Below are 14,566 nucleotides of genomic sequence, written 5' to 3' on the forward strand. Positions count from 1 at the left end.
TATTAATTAATTGTTCTTTCGTTTCTTCAGGATGAAAACCCTGGGGACTTACGGTCCCTTTGAAGTATTTGCTAGATTTGCAAATATAAGCGAGGAGAGCCTATTGAAATAAACCAGTTTTCTTTTTAAAAAGAAAGAAAAAAAGGCAGCAGATAGATTTCCAGAGACCTATGCAAGTCTGCACCTTCGGTTTCTGCTAAGTCCAGCTATAACTCTCAGTTCTCCTGTTCTATTTTTCTCTGTCCATTTAAACCCCAAACTACTGTGTTTCACATGCCCCCTCCCTTGCAGATAATTTGTTTCAGATCCTACCCTCTGCAGGTGAAAATTAGCATTTTAGTTTTGTCCCTGACCACACATTCACAGTGATCAAGCCAGCCAAAACTCATAAATACAAGAAAAACAGTGTAATCGTGCACCATCATATTGCTTCATGTCATTCATGCTATCTGTTAATATTGTTTTCTCATTTTTGTATATTTAGCTGCATACGTCACCTTCATTATTTTTCTGTGGAGTTGTTGTTTTTAAGAAAAGAACAAGGGAGAAGAGGGAAAACCATAACCGCAAAAAAAAACCTTATTAAATTGAAGCAAGGTTATTTCCTCGGGTGACAAAATTTTCTTTGGCTAGTTTTATTCCAGCAACTAAGAGAAATCCCCCCTCCCCCAAAGAAACAGATGCTTCTGTAATTTGCTGAGGCTACTCCAATAAAGAACATCATCTTAACTAAATGATCTCATTGAGGAAGGTGATGGGAGCAATAAATAGCTTGATGATGTAAACAAATAATGCGAGCCAAGCTTCAGTCTTTGGGACGGGGGTGGTCTTGGGTGCGCTGAAACCCTGCCACAACTCAAAGTTTTTTGCCTTTCTACCAAGCAGTCACTATGGCAATGGGGAAATATTGTGATGTATAGGAATTATGAGGCTATGATTCAGAAAGAACAGAAAGAGCATTCAAAGTCTCATTGGGCAAATTGTACACCAGCATGTTTCAATAGCAATGTACAGATTCAGAGACGGCCGATATCCTAGTCCAGCTGCCTTTTATTTCATTTATTTATTCTATTCCATTTTTATACCACCTTTCCTTTAAGGAGTTCAAGGTGGCATGCATAGTCTCCTCCTCCCAACGACAAAAACCCTGTGATGTAGATTAAGCTGAGATTGAGTGACTGGCCCAAGGTGACCAACTGAGTTTAATGGCTGAACAGGGATTTGAACCCTGGTCTCCCTGGTCGTAGATGACAAAACTTTGATGGCAGAAAGTGAGGAGGAATTAAGGAACCTCTTAACAAGGGTGAAAGAGGACAGCGCAAAATACAGTCTGAAGCTCAACATCAAAAAAAAAACCAAGATCATGGCCACTGGTCCCATCACATCCTGGCAAATAGAAGGGGAAGAAATGGAGGCAGTGAGAGATTTTACCTTCTTGGGCTCCATGATCACTGCAGTCACGAAATTAAAAGACACCTGCTTCTTGGGAGAAAAGCGATGACAAACCTAGACAGCATCTTAAAAAGCAGAGACATCACCTTGCCGACAAAAATCCATATAGTTAAAGCTATGGTTTTCTTAGTGATGTATGGAAGTGAGAGCTGGACCATCAAGAAGGCTGATCGCCAAGAATTGATGCTTTTGAATTATGGTCCTGGAGGAGACTCTTGAGAGTCCCAATGACTGCAAGAAGATCAAACTTATCCATTCTGAAGGAGATCAGCCCTGAGTGCTCACTGGAAGGACAGATCCTGAAGCTGAGGCTCCAATACTTTGGCCACCCCATGAGAAGACTCCCTGGAAAGGACCCTGATGTTGGGAAAGATGGAGGGCACAAGGAGAAGGAGACGACAGAGGACAAGATGGTTAGACAGTGTTCTCGAAACTATCGACGTGAATTTGACGAAACTGCGGGAGGCAGTGGACGACAGGAGTGCCTGGCGTGCTCTGGTCCATGGGGTCATGAAGAGTCGGACACGACTAAGCTACTAAACAACAACAACAACTCCCTAGTCCTAGTCCAACACTCTTGCCACTCTTACCACACTGTCTTATATTTAATCAGGCCAATAGCTGTTCTGGCTTAGCACTGTCTCCTCTCTGACGTGACAGTGATTCTGCAAGGTCTCAGGAAGAGGTGTTTCCCAGCCCTGAGACCCCACTGAGATCCTTTTAACTGGGGGTGCTGGAAGTTAAACTCGGGGAGACCCAATATTAGAAAGTGATCTCTTAGAAAATAACAGTCACCCAGTCCCAAGGCACTCAAGGCAACTTAGGAAGCAGGGGGGGGGGGAGGAACCCCACACCCAAACAGCTAAAACCAACAATTAGAACATACACAAATATAACAAGAGCAGGAAAAGCAGGCATATAACCCAGCCAAAAACTATCAGGAGGGCTAAAAGAATCTCATCACTGCTAATGGCAGGTATAGCCACACACTCACTGCTTATAAGACAGAAGGCAGGCAGGTGGGGAATAGCAGATTGGTGGGGTTGTACCATCGCTGAACAAGCATTTTGACATCCTGCAATGCCCTTATGGCTCTTAACCTTTCCCCAGGTCACTGAGAGACTTCTTTTCAGGAAATGGCTAATAAGCTAAATAACCCTTTATTCTTTCTGTGGTGTCATGGGTGTGCTACAAAGGGCACAGACAGAAGGAAGTTAGAGTGATTTGAGTGCAGGCCCGTTCTTCTCATCCTCTAGCGACTTCAGTTGAACCCTGAACACGTGCTTTCCAGTTCTGTGCACCTATAATCAAAAGTGTACAAAAGTGTATAATTCCCCTAATATATTGCCCACTACTCCATTCGTTCCACACCCATGCTCCCCAATCAACAGTTTTGGTCACCTGTTTTCTCCCCAAACATGTTTTTCTGGAGCCAGTCCTATGGATCTTACACCCAAGTCTGTGTACTGTAGGTCTGGCACTTTAGATAAAGGGGCATGTCAGAAGTGGGGAACCTCCAGATGTTGCTGGTCTCCAATGCAACTACAATGGCCAGGAATGATGGGAACGACATCGAGAAGGCTTCTCAACTTTGGTGTATCCATTTAATTAAGTACCACTTTCTGGTTTCCATGACAGAGGATATGTAAACTGCAATGAAAAGGATGCTCAGATGAGCACTGTCTAGGTTCACCTTTAATCGATCTCCTCTGCCTCGTTTTTGTACTTCTTTAAGTACAATCTCCTACAATCAAACCCGTGCTTTATCATTGTGTTTGGCCTCCTTTCTCACCCAAGAAACACTTCCTGTGCTGGAATGGTGCAACTGTCTCTTCTCTTTTTTTGGTTCATATCCCATGGGTGAGGCTGAGTCGTACTCCCCCCCCCCCGCTTTTCCAGCTTAAGTTCCGCACTCCCTGGTGTGGCCTTTTCATGAGCTTGTCGCCAAGGGAAGCTGTCTGATCCCACCTCCCATGGGGTTTGGTGGCAGAAGGTACAACGGAGCCCCTTTGGCATCAATATGATTATACAAGTATTCCTCCAACTCAAAATGACCAGCCGTCAAGACTGTTGCCCAGCAACACGAAACTCTAGTGCAAACTGGGAGCTTCATTAATCTTTTAAAATACTGTATTTTGCCTTGCCGACTCATAAATAATGGATGCCGATTTGGGGGCATCCTTGCAATGCGCCCATTGGCATCTCGACAGGAAGCAAGTCAATTATAGCCCCCCCAACCAAAAAACAACCCTGATTTTTACTCGATCCAACTGTTTTGCTTTGAACCACATTCTGTTCAATACATGGATTGTGGTTGCGTGTTCAAACCACAGAGGGGGCGTTTTGAGGTTACATCGTGAAGATAACAGCTCTTCCTTGACTGAATCATGCAGTCAAGTCACCTATTGGTGGGGGCCCGCTATTTTAAACATATATAGCACCACCCATCACAAAATAAACAGCAAATTTGTTCTGCTTGCTGCACAGGTTACAAACACTTACAATTTCTCTCCAGATAAGAATGTAACCAGTGCTTCCACTTTCATGCGGAAACAGAAATAGCTACCATGTTCTCAGCTGTGCAAGGGCAGAGGGTTAAAATAGTTTCAAGTTTACAATTAAGATTTATTTGATTTCTTACAATAATTTACATTCACGGCAATAGGGTGATAGGAAAAGGGGAAAGGGATAGAGACACACTCTCATATTGTCCTGTAACCACAGTTTCCCAGGGTCTACCTTGGAGGCTATTTAGCTAATGGTTCATTAGGCTCATGTTTACAGCACTGTTTCTATTGAACCTTAGGGTTCTATGAGAACAGTACTTGAGAGTCCCACTTAAAATTAAAATAATTAATTTGGATGTAGCAGTGTCTATAAGAATACATCCCCACCAATAACAATATTTAATTGAACGCAACGCCCACTGTTGGACATAACCATCCTGGCTTGCTAAACAATGGTTTAGGAAGGTGTGAATGAGCTTTGGGTCCACATGCTCCCGTTGTTGTTGTTTGTTGAATATATACGGTATATCTCCCTATACCTGGAGGTCTCAGGGCACTTCACTTCAGTGCTGCAATTTCCGTTATAATAAGCCATGGCTCCTTTTTATATCCAAAATGGAAAAGTGTGATTTAATTGTGGTTTACTAACTAAGATCTCAAACCAGGATCAATCCTTTCCTAGTTTAAGATCCTAGCTGAAGAATTTCTTCCCAAGGAGAAACATTCGATTCAACATTCCATGCTATTTTTGCACATGCCATCTATCTATCTATCTATCTATATCTATATCTATATCTATATCTATCTATCTATCATCTATCTATCTATCTATCTATCTAGTATACAATTCAGTTGCCAAAGTGGATTCTAAGCAGTTTACAAGTGTAAAATCCAATGACAAAAATACATACAAACACCCATGATTAAAGCAGACAATGAAACCGTTCCTTCAAATGCTATAAAAATAAACATGTGCAATGAAAAATGTGTGATAAAGTAAGCCCATTAAAAAAAACAGCATGACAATTTTAGATGGAATTTAGGAAAGAGCATAGAGAGTTAGCATCCTGTATGGGTAACAGCTGCTAGGATAATATATGCAAAAAAGAAAAAAGTGGAGGCAAGCGGGTATTTGCCTCCTATCAGAGAATGGTAGGAGAAGGTCTGGGAATTTCCTACAATGGCAAAAACAGCTTATTATATGAGAAGTAGACAAGGAGAGAGAGAGAGAGAGAGAGAGAGAGAGAGAGAGAGAGAGAACATATTTACGAGGAAATGGATAAAACTTTGTTCAGCGTAACAGGATCAGGAAATAAGTCCCAAATATAGATTATGGATTTACAGTATTCTGAATATAAAAAACCATCAGTGGCTTTGTTGTTGTTTTTGCCTATAATTCTGCCTTTTGTTTGGGGGGGGTGTTATAGATCTCTCTTTATGTTCATACAATTGATTATAAGTAAATAAAATAATAGATGGAATTTTAGTGGGAACGGCTTCCACTCTTCCTCAATTTTATGTTTTTGGCTTGCCTTTTCTTTTGTTCTTAAGGGTGGCATTGGTTTGAGGGAGAATATTAAACATGTATTTATAGCATGTGTGAACTGTTTTCAGTCCGATGAAGGGCAGTTTTGCTTTATTTTTATTTCAAACATTTCATAATAAATTGGTAGGAGTTCCCCTGTTTTTTTTGAGCTGGGATATGTTGGGAATGGGTCAAATATAACCAAACCCCACTCCCTGCCTAAGGCCAGGCTCTCCTCCTGCCAGCCTCTGTGGATTAACCCAAAGAATCCATGCCACGGTATAAATCATTCAGAGAAATAAGTATACCACAGAAAAAGTGTCCAGGTCAACAGGATTCTCTCCCTATTCCTTCTCTCAAATGAATGCGGATATTTACGAGAAGTTTAGTTTTCAAAGACAGCATTCTTTCATTTAAACTGAGATGCCTCAGTTGGATCACTGCACCCTGCAAATCAAATTTCCACAAATGCCCCCGAAGTATTTTAGGATCCAGATAATCTCACAATGCAGAATGCAAAATAGCCAGTCATCTCCCTACCCCGCCCGCCCTCTATATATTCCAAGGCAATCTCTTGGAGTCAATTAGCTGGAGAATGTAATTGTCACAAGAAAGCTCATTTTCATTCATCTGAATTACCATATTCACGGTAAATAAAGTTCTGGTGGAATCCAGGGCTGTCCCATTGTTTTTAAAGCTGCAAACCTAACCCCAGAAGGCTGATCACAGAAGAACTGATGCTTTTAAATTATGGTGCTGGAGGAGACTCTTGAGAGTCCCATGGACTGCAAGAACATCAAACCTATCCATTCTGAAGGAAATCAGCCCTGAGTGCTCACTGGAAGGACAGATCCTGAAGCTGAGGCTCCAATACTTTGGCCACCTCATGAGAAGAGAAGACTCCCTGGAAAAGACCCTGGTGTTGGGAAAGATGGAGGCCACAAGGAGAAGGGGATGACAGTGGACGAGATGGTTGGATAGTATTCTCGAAGCTACCAGCATGAGTTTGACCAAACTGCGGGAGGCAGTGGAAGACAGGAGTGCCTGGTCCATGGGGTCACAAAGAGTCGGACATGACTAAACGACTAAACAACAATCCCACTTACCTTGGAGTAAGCCCCACTGATTTAATTAGGACTTACTTCTGAGTAGGCATGGTTAGAACTGTGCTGTGTTGTCGCTGAACTTTCCCCAGGCAAACAAAAATGGCTCTGCTTTATTATTTGTGTTGAATTGGAAAATTAGGTAGCTACCGGCAGCCATGTACATGCATACCCATTCTAGCGTTGGTAGAATGCCTGGAGCATAATACACTAGGCACAAAGGTGCCAATTAATGGAAGACAATTCAAGCTCACATCTCTTATAACCAAGGGCAGCGGTTGTACTCAGGTAGCTTATCTCACCCTTTGCAATTACTGCTTGTTGTAGAAACAACATAGCAACTGATATTCAAAGAGCCAAAGCACCGTGTGTGAAAAATTAGTCCTGTACTGGGAAGATCTGCATCCTAGGGATCAGAGAAGTCCATTTGGAGAAGAAGAGGAGGAAGAAATAAGCAATGCTTTTCATGTGAGCAATTATTGCACTGAAGAGAGGGAGTGCAGATTTAGATAAACTCCCCTCTGAAAAGCTGGTTTTCCACACTTGCCACCCTCCCTCTGTATTTCGCATTCACAGTGGGTTGGCCTACTTCTTAAAATATTTGAATGCCTTGTGAATAATGCATGAGGAAAGAGATTTATGCATATTCATAATAATCACTGCTTGGCAAGGATGTCGAGAGATAGCACTGTTGAGGGCTAATGTTTAGAAGTATGGGTGGTGAAAATATTGATGTGCTAGATGATGATAGCATTGAGAGGAATTTGATAGCATTCAATATACACATGCGCACACAGCAATATGCAACCCGCTGCCTGCTAAGGATCTGCTTACAGCTGTGACTGTTATTAAAAATTAGCCCCGGCCATATGTTGAAAAACAGAACAAACGAAAACCTTCTGGGAATCGTGATTTTCTGGAAAATCCCATTACAGCCCAGACCTGGACACATTGTTCTTCGATCATTTCAGTTTTTCTCCTTATATTTAACAAATGCAGAATAAATGCAAAGTGGAAATCAGTGACTATGTTTATTTTCATGTGGATCTCAGAGTTCAAGCACTAATTTCAGGCTGGTGTAAAGGCCCAACTGAACAGCTACTGCCAACCAACATGTCCCCTTCGCACCTCCCTGGTAATATCTCATAAAAGAAACATGCCCTGTGAAATCATTCTGCTCAGCTTTTCCACCATTCCCACTCCAGGTCGTTGGCCATCACTTGCAAGGTTTGGAGAATTGTTGGGTATAACATGCCATGCATTTCTTTTACCAGGCAGTATTGGGGACACGTAGGGGAGATGTACCATATTTTTTGCTCTATAAGATGCACCAGACCACAAGACACACCTAGTTTTTGGAGGAGGAAAACAAGAAAAAAAATATTCTGAATCTCAGAAGCCAGAACAGCAAGAGGGATTGCTGTGCAGTGAAAGCAGCAACCCCTCTTGCTGTTCTGGCATCTGGGATAGCTGCGCAGCCTGCATTCACTCCATAAGATGCACACACATTTCCCCTTACTTTTTAGGAGGGAAAAAGTGAGTCTTATAGAGCAAAAAATATGGTAATTCCACAGCAGCAAAATACATCATGACCTTGAGACACACAACATACACACACAAATTGTGTGTATTATTTTATTGTTGTTAGCCGCCCTGAGCCTGGCTTCGGCTGGGGAGAGCGGGATATAAATAAAATTTATTATTATTATTATTACAAAAAGCATCCATGCAATTTTCAGGAGTTGGTGCAGAATCCCCTAAAGGGTCATAGGTCAGTGATAGAACATCTGCTTGGCATGCAGAAGGTCCCAAATTCAATCCCCAGCATCTCCAGGTAGGGCTGGGATTCTGGGCTCTGACTCTGGGCTTGTCCAGACTTCCTTTTGCCCCCCATGTTCCAGGCACAGTTTCCAGATCTGTGTCCGAGCTTTCATTATTATTTTTGTCCCGCCACTGTCCCCAGGAAAACCCGCTGTTCACCACTGAATCAGAATAAATGGCCATCCACGGAAAGCCCAACTGCTGTTTGCTCCTGTTCAGCAGTAAACAGTGGGTTTCCCGGGGGAAACAGTGGGGCAGTGCAAAAGGAAGTCCGGCTGAGCTCTCAATAGAAGTCATATTCCTATGATCTCTGTGGATGCTTTGCATCTCCTTGGTTTGAGAGACTGTGGTTGGGCCTGAACCTGCGAAGCAGCTTTCACTCAGGCACATCCTATTGTCAGAGCAATTAATGCAGTAGCAACTAATTGCAGACCATCTTTCGCTGAATGAGGAGGAGAGACTTCTTCTGGAAGAGGAAAGCCAGTTTGGAGAAAGGGGCCTTTTCCTTCTTATCCCCATTCCCTACCCCCCAAGGTAGAGAGGATGTAAGCAAGGAGTCTGTGCAAGGAACAGCAGATTGATAGGTTGGGTGAGACTGGGGGCTGAGGGAGGGCAGGGAGCAAAGAAGAACTGAGCAGTTCTCTGCAAGAATGATGGCATTAATGCCCTTGGTTGCACAGGTCACCAGGTCATATTATTCCTTGTTAGGGTGAATGTATTAAATGGGAGCAATTCTTTCCAAATTTGCATCTAAAAATGAGCGCGTGCAATTTTGATGCAAATTGGCATCCTTTTCCTTGGGGTGATGTGCATTGCCAAAAAAGCCAAAACGTAAAGTGGCCACTCTAAGTGGCCCTGGGTGCCTGTTGTCCTGGAGGTCAGTTGTGGTTACAGAGGACTTGAGGGAGGTACGATTGGATTGCTTAATACTGTACTTATACTCAGCCTGTATATTTGTAAGCAAAACCAAACATCACAAAAAGCCAATTAGTTTCCAGCAATCTCAATCCAAAGGAAACTGGACCAGTTGGAATCCCTGAAACATCTCATCTAACAACCTGGGAGAATAAAATGTACTGTATTATTCAAGCCCTCTCCCTATGGTAAACTCTGCGCAAATAATATTGCAGGCCAGGTTCTAAGGTTCTCCTTTTCACACTCATTTAACAATTAGCAGTCTTGAGGGGCAGCCCTACATAGAAATCAGTGCAGCAGTGAATGCTCAAGGTCATGACAGCATATATAATGTTTCTAGCTCTGATTCCAAATGAGCTGGAACTTAACCGTGCAAGCAGGAAACACACATTGAGTTGCCAGAAACATATCTATGCACTCTCATTCTCTATATCTTGCTACTTTTCTACGTTCAAGGCGTGGTGCTTGGAGCATTTGGTTGGCTGGGTTTTTTCCGTCTCTCATCCACAGTCCAAAGTGGTAGTTCATGGAAGGCTGCATCGTTAGCTTTGGCAGATGTTTTGCACTACGACTGCCATCAGCTGCCACATGCCGGCTGGGGCTGATGAGAGTTTTAGTCCAGAACATCTAGAGGGCACCAGGTTGCCAAAGGCCACCACAATGCCTCACACTTCCTGAGTAACTGCTTCAATGAAACATTGCCAGAAGGACAGTAGCTCACGGACAGAGCACCTGCTTCGCATGCAAAAGGTCCCAGCTTCAACTGCTCCTGTTTTATTAGTTAATTGCAAGGATGCACCAATCTACTTGTGGTTATTGCAGAGGGCCACCCATACCTGAAGGAGCGTCTCCACCCCCATCGTTCTGCCCAGACACTCAGGTCCAGCTCCGAGGGCCTTCTGGCAGTTCCCTCACTGTGAGAAGTCAAGTTACAGGGAACCAGGCAGAGGGCCTTGTCAGTAGTGGCGCCCGCCCTGTGGAACGCCCTCCCATCAGATGTCAAAGAGAAAAACAACTACCAGACTTTTAGAAGACATCTGAAGGCAGCCCTGTTTCGGGAAGCTTTTAATGTTTAACAGACTATTGTATTTTAATATTTTGTTGGAAGCCGCCCAGAGTGGCTGGGGAAACCCAGCCAGATGGCCGGGGTATAAATAATAAATAATAAATTATAATTATAATATGCTTTTTGATGCAAAGTTATCGCATACATACCCTGGTTTATACACAGGGTTAATTTGTAAAGCATTTTTGCAACATTGTTAAAGACAATAAATTACAGCAAAACCCATTTGGTTTGGGATTTTTATTATGAACTCTAAAATGCAGGCGGGATTTGCTGACAAATGAGTTGCTGTTTGTTTTTTTTAAACAACTCAGACAGTATATTGTTTTGAGTCAGCAGTATGTGAGACGCTGTCTTAGAGAAACGCTGTAGAATTCCTTGCAAAATAGTCTTGGAAGCAGTGCTTTTTTGCTTTTTTAAAAAAATGTTTAAGGGTACTCTCATTTTCCTACTCATATTGAAATATCGCCCCTCAATGAGGCCAAACTTCGATTCACAAAATGTTTAGGGTTATGTATACCCCTGCGTCCCCCCAGGGGAAAAAGCACTGCTTGGAAGGAATTGCGCCCACAGTTTCTAGTTCATGCTGTAAACAGAAGGCAGTCAGAAAAGCTGCAAGGATCTCACCTTCCAGTGGTGTAGCATGGGTTGTCAGCACCCGGGGCAAGGCAAGTAATTTGCGCCCCCTAACCCGTGGATTTGCGCCCCCTAACCCTAACCCCCAGATGTTGCGCCCGGTGCGACCGCCCCCCCTGCACCCCCCACGCTACGCCACTGTCACCTTCGCAATCAGCACGAACATTTATGAAGTTGTACATCAGCAATGAGGAAGACCTGTTGGCAGTTCCTATCTGGCCCTTGTCCAAAAGTCCTTCCCTCTGCTGACTCTAGACTCAGGTGAGACACTCACAAAGTGAGGCTCTACCCCTCTGCACTACTGCCCTTAGTCACCTCAGATGCTCGCTACCAGGGGTGGGGAGAGAAATTCAATTTCGTTCACGCCGAAAGGCTCACCTAATTAACTCACAGCATGTGACCCAAAACAAAGCCATCCTTCGAAATTACCACTTCCTGAAATTTTGCAATGCAGTTCTCTAGCCAATAATTGTGCGCAAAAACACATGTACAGTGGTACCTTGGGTTAATTACTTAATTCGTTCCGGAGGTCTGTTCTTAACCTGAAACTGTTCGTAACCTGAAGCACCACTTTAGCTAATGGGGCCTCCTGCTGCCACCGTGCCACCGGAGCACGATTTCTGTTCTCACCCTGAAGCAAAGTTCTTAACCTGAAGCACTATTTCTGGGTTAGCGGAGTCTGTAACCTGAAGCGTATGTAACCTGAGGTACCACTGTACTAGGTATGCATTAATTTAGGAAAAATAACATGCCAAAAATACATTCTATGCCCTCTGTGCCTCTCCTCCTGTTAGCCACGGGGCAGAGAATTTTCATCAGCCTGAGCTCCACATCCTCTTGTGGGCAGCCTTTCAGGGGTCAAGTACCAGGAGTGGCATGGAGCAACAGAGGTGTCCGACATCTTGTTTTCACAATCGCCAACCAGGTGCCTATGGGAAACCTGCAAGCAGAACTTTAGTGCTCTCTATGCTTCTGATTGGGACACGGGTGGCACTGTGGGTTAAACCACAGAGCCTAGGATTTGCCGATCAGAAGGTCGGCAGTTCGAATCCCCGCGATGGGGTGAGCTCCTGTTGCTCGGTCCCTGCTCCTGCCAACCTAGCAGTTCGAAAGCACGAAGTGCAAGTAGATAAATAGGTACTGCTCCGACGGGAAGGTAAACGGTGTTTCCGTGCGCTGCTCTGGTTCGCCAGAAGCGGCTTAGTCATGTTGGCCACATGACCTGGAAGCTGTACGCCGGCTCCCTCGGCCAATAGAATCATAGAATCATAGAATCATAGAATCATAGAGTTGGAAGAGACCACAAGGGCCATCGAGTCCAACCCCCTGCCAAGCAGGAAACACCATCAGAGCACTCCTGACATATGGTTGTCAAGCCTCTGCTTAAAGACCTCCAAAGTAGGAGACTCCACCACACTCCTTGGCAGCAAATTCCACTGTCGAACAGCTCTTACTGTCAGGAAGTTCTTCCTAATGTTTAGGTGGAATCTTCTTTCTTGTAGTTTGGATCCATTGCTCCGTGTCCGCTTCTCTGGAGCAGCAGAAAACAACCTTTCTCCCTCCTCTATGTGACATCCTTTTATATATTTGAACATGGCTATCATATCACCCCTTAACCTCCTCTTCTCCAGGCTAAACATGCCCAGCTCCCTTAGCCGTTCCTCATAAGGCATCGTTTCCAGGCCTTTGACCATTTTGGTTGCCCTCCTCTGGACACGTTCCAGTTTGTCAGTGTCCTTCTTGAATTGTGGTGCCCAGAACTGGACACAGTACTCCAGGTGTGGTCTGACCAGAGCAGAATACAGTGGCACTATTACTTCCCTTGATCTAGATGCTATACTCCTATTGATGCAGCCCAGAATTGCATTGGCTTTTTTAGCTGCCGCGTCACACTGTTGGCTCATGTCAAGTTTGTGGTCAACCAAGACTCCTAGATCCTTTTCACATGTACTGCTCTCAAGCCAGGTGTCACCCATCTTGTATTTGTGCCTCTCATTTTTTTTGCCCAAGTGCAATACTTTACATTTCTCCCTGTTAAAATTCATTTTGTTTGTTTTGGCCCAGTTCTCTAATCTGTCAAGGTCGTTTTGAAGTGTGATCCTGTCCTCTGGGGTGTTAGCCACCCGTCCCAGTTTGGTGTCATCTGCAAATTTGATCAGGATGCCAATAAAGCGAGATGAGCACCGCAACCCCAGAGTCAGTCACGACTGGATCTAATGATCAGGGGTCCCTTTACCTTTACCTTTTATGCTTCTGATTCTCAGCAACTGGTATTCAGAGACATTCCACTTCTCATATTGGATGGAGAACAGAGCCGCCGTGGCTATAGCCATTCAGTAGCGGATGCCACGGTGGGATAAATGAGATACAGAAATATCACCCACTCTAAACCTTTGGGGGCATTAATCTAAATTAATAGCACTAGATAATAATGTCAGAATCAGCTCCCCTCAGTATTTGAAAGGACAGCCCAGCTAGCATTTCATACATATCAACAGCAAGGCAGCCAGATAACATGTGCACATCTCCTCCTAAATCTGCTTCTATATATAGAATTCATCGTCAGGCTTTACCTTTCCAAGTATAAGTTTATGGGGAAAGACAATGGAGCTATTTAATTTGCATGGATTAGTCACAGCACGAAACCCAGCCTTTATGGCCTTTCAATGAGGCTAAGACTCTAGATTAGATTTCCTTCACTAGCTGCTGAAACCACACACACACACACACACACACGTTTCTTGCTTTGCACTCTTAATACAATAAACAGAAATGAGACACATTAAAAATAAAATAAAAGGCTACAACCAATGCTTTGTTTTTCTCATTACCACTCGAAAGTACAGCTGTTTACAGCCCTGCCAGTGGCTGAAGCAAACCCTTCTTATTAGGCAGAATTAAGCCATTAATGCCATTACAGCTTGGCTGGGATTTACAGCCTTTTCCCCCCCTACAGCCACCTGTCCAGCTTTTCTAATTATCCTGAAGGAGCAGAAAAGCTTCTTCTTGCCTTCAGTACAAGCTAAAAAAGGGTTCCTTCTTCTGAAACGATAATACTTAAGAGAAACGGCTTTGTCGCCTCAACACAATGGCAAAGATTAATACACCTTTACTAAATATCTGCCTCCCCCTTTCTGATTCCCTTTCCCACCCTGACAGCTCTTCCGATATAATGGTTTTGCTGCCAAGGGGAGGGTAATTTTGGGTGCTTGCATATCAAGAGATTTCAAATAAAGTTTTTGTTCACATAGCTATCTTGGGGATGACCCTATGTGCCACACCGGAAGTCCAAAATAGTCCCAGTTCATGAAATCATCCATGGGTTAAGTTGCATGGGTGACCCATTCTGACAAAATATTTTCATGCATTGCAGGGGGTCTAAAATGCATTCCTAGAGTACATAATATTAACTTGGAACGGATCCTTCCTCTCTCTCTTTCCCACTCTGTATTCCAACAGCGGAAACAAGGAAATGGAAATGAACTTGCAATGTAATATCCCTAGCCCAGTGACCAAAGTCCCCTTAACCAACATCCAGCCC

At 43.8% G+C, this 14,566-nt stretch overlaps 1 protein-coding gene across 1 annotated transcript in view; it reads right to left on the reverse strand.

Annotated features, from left to right (window-relative positions):
- Positions 1 to 14,566, reverse strand: part of EML1 (EMAP like 1) — a 145,169-nt gene that overhangs the window by 94,844 nt on the left and 35,759 nt on the right. The window lies entirely within an intron of this gene.

The sequence above is a fragment of the Podarcis bocagei genome (genome assembly GCF_964188305.1).
Source record: "Podarcis bocagei genome assembly, chromosome: 1".
In the NCBI taxonomy this organism is placed as follows: domain Eukaryota; kingdom Metazoa; phylum Chordata; class Lepidosauria; order Squamata; family Lacertidae; genus Podarcis; species Podarcis bocagei.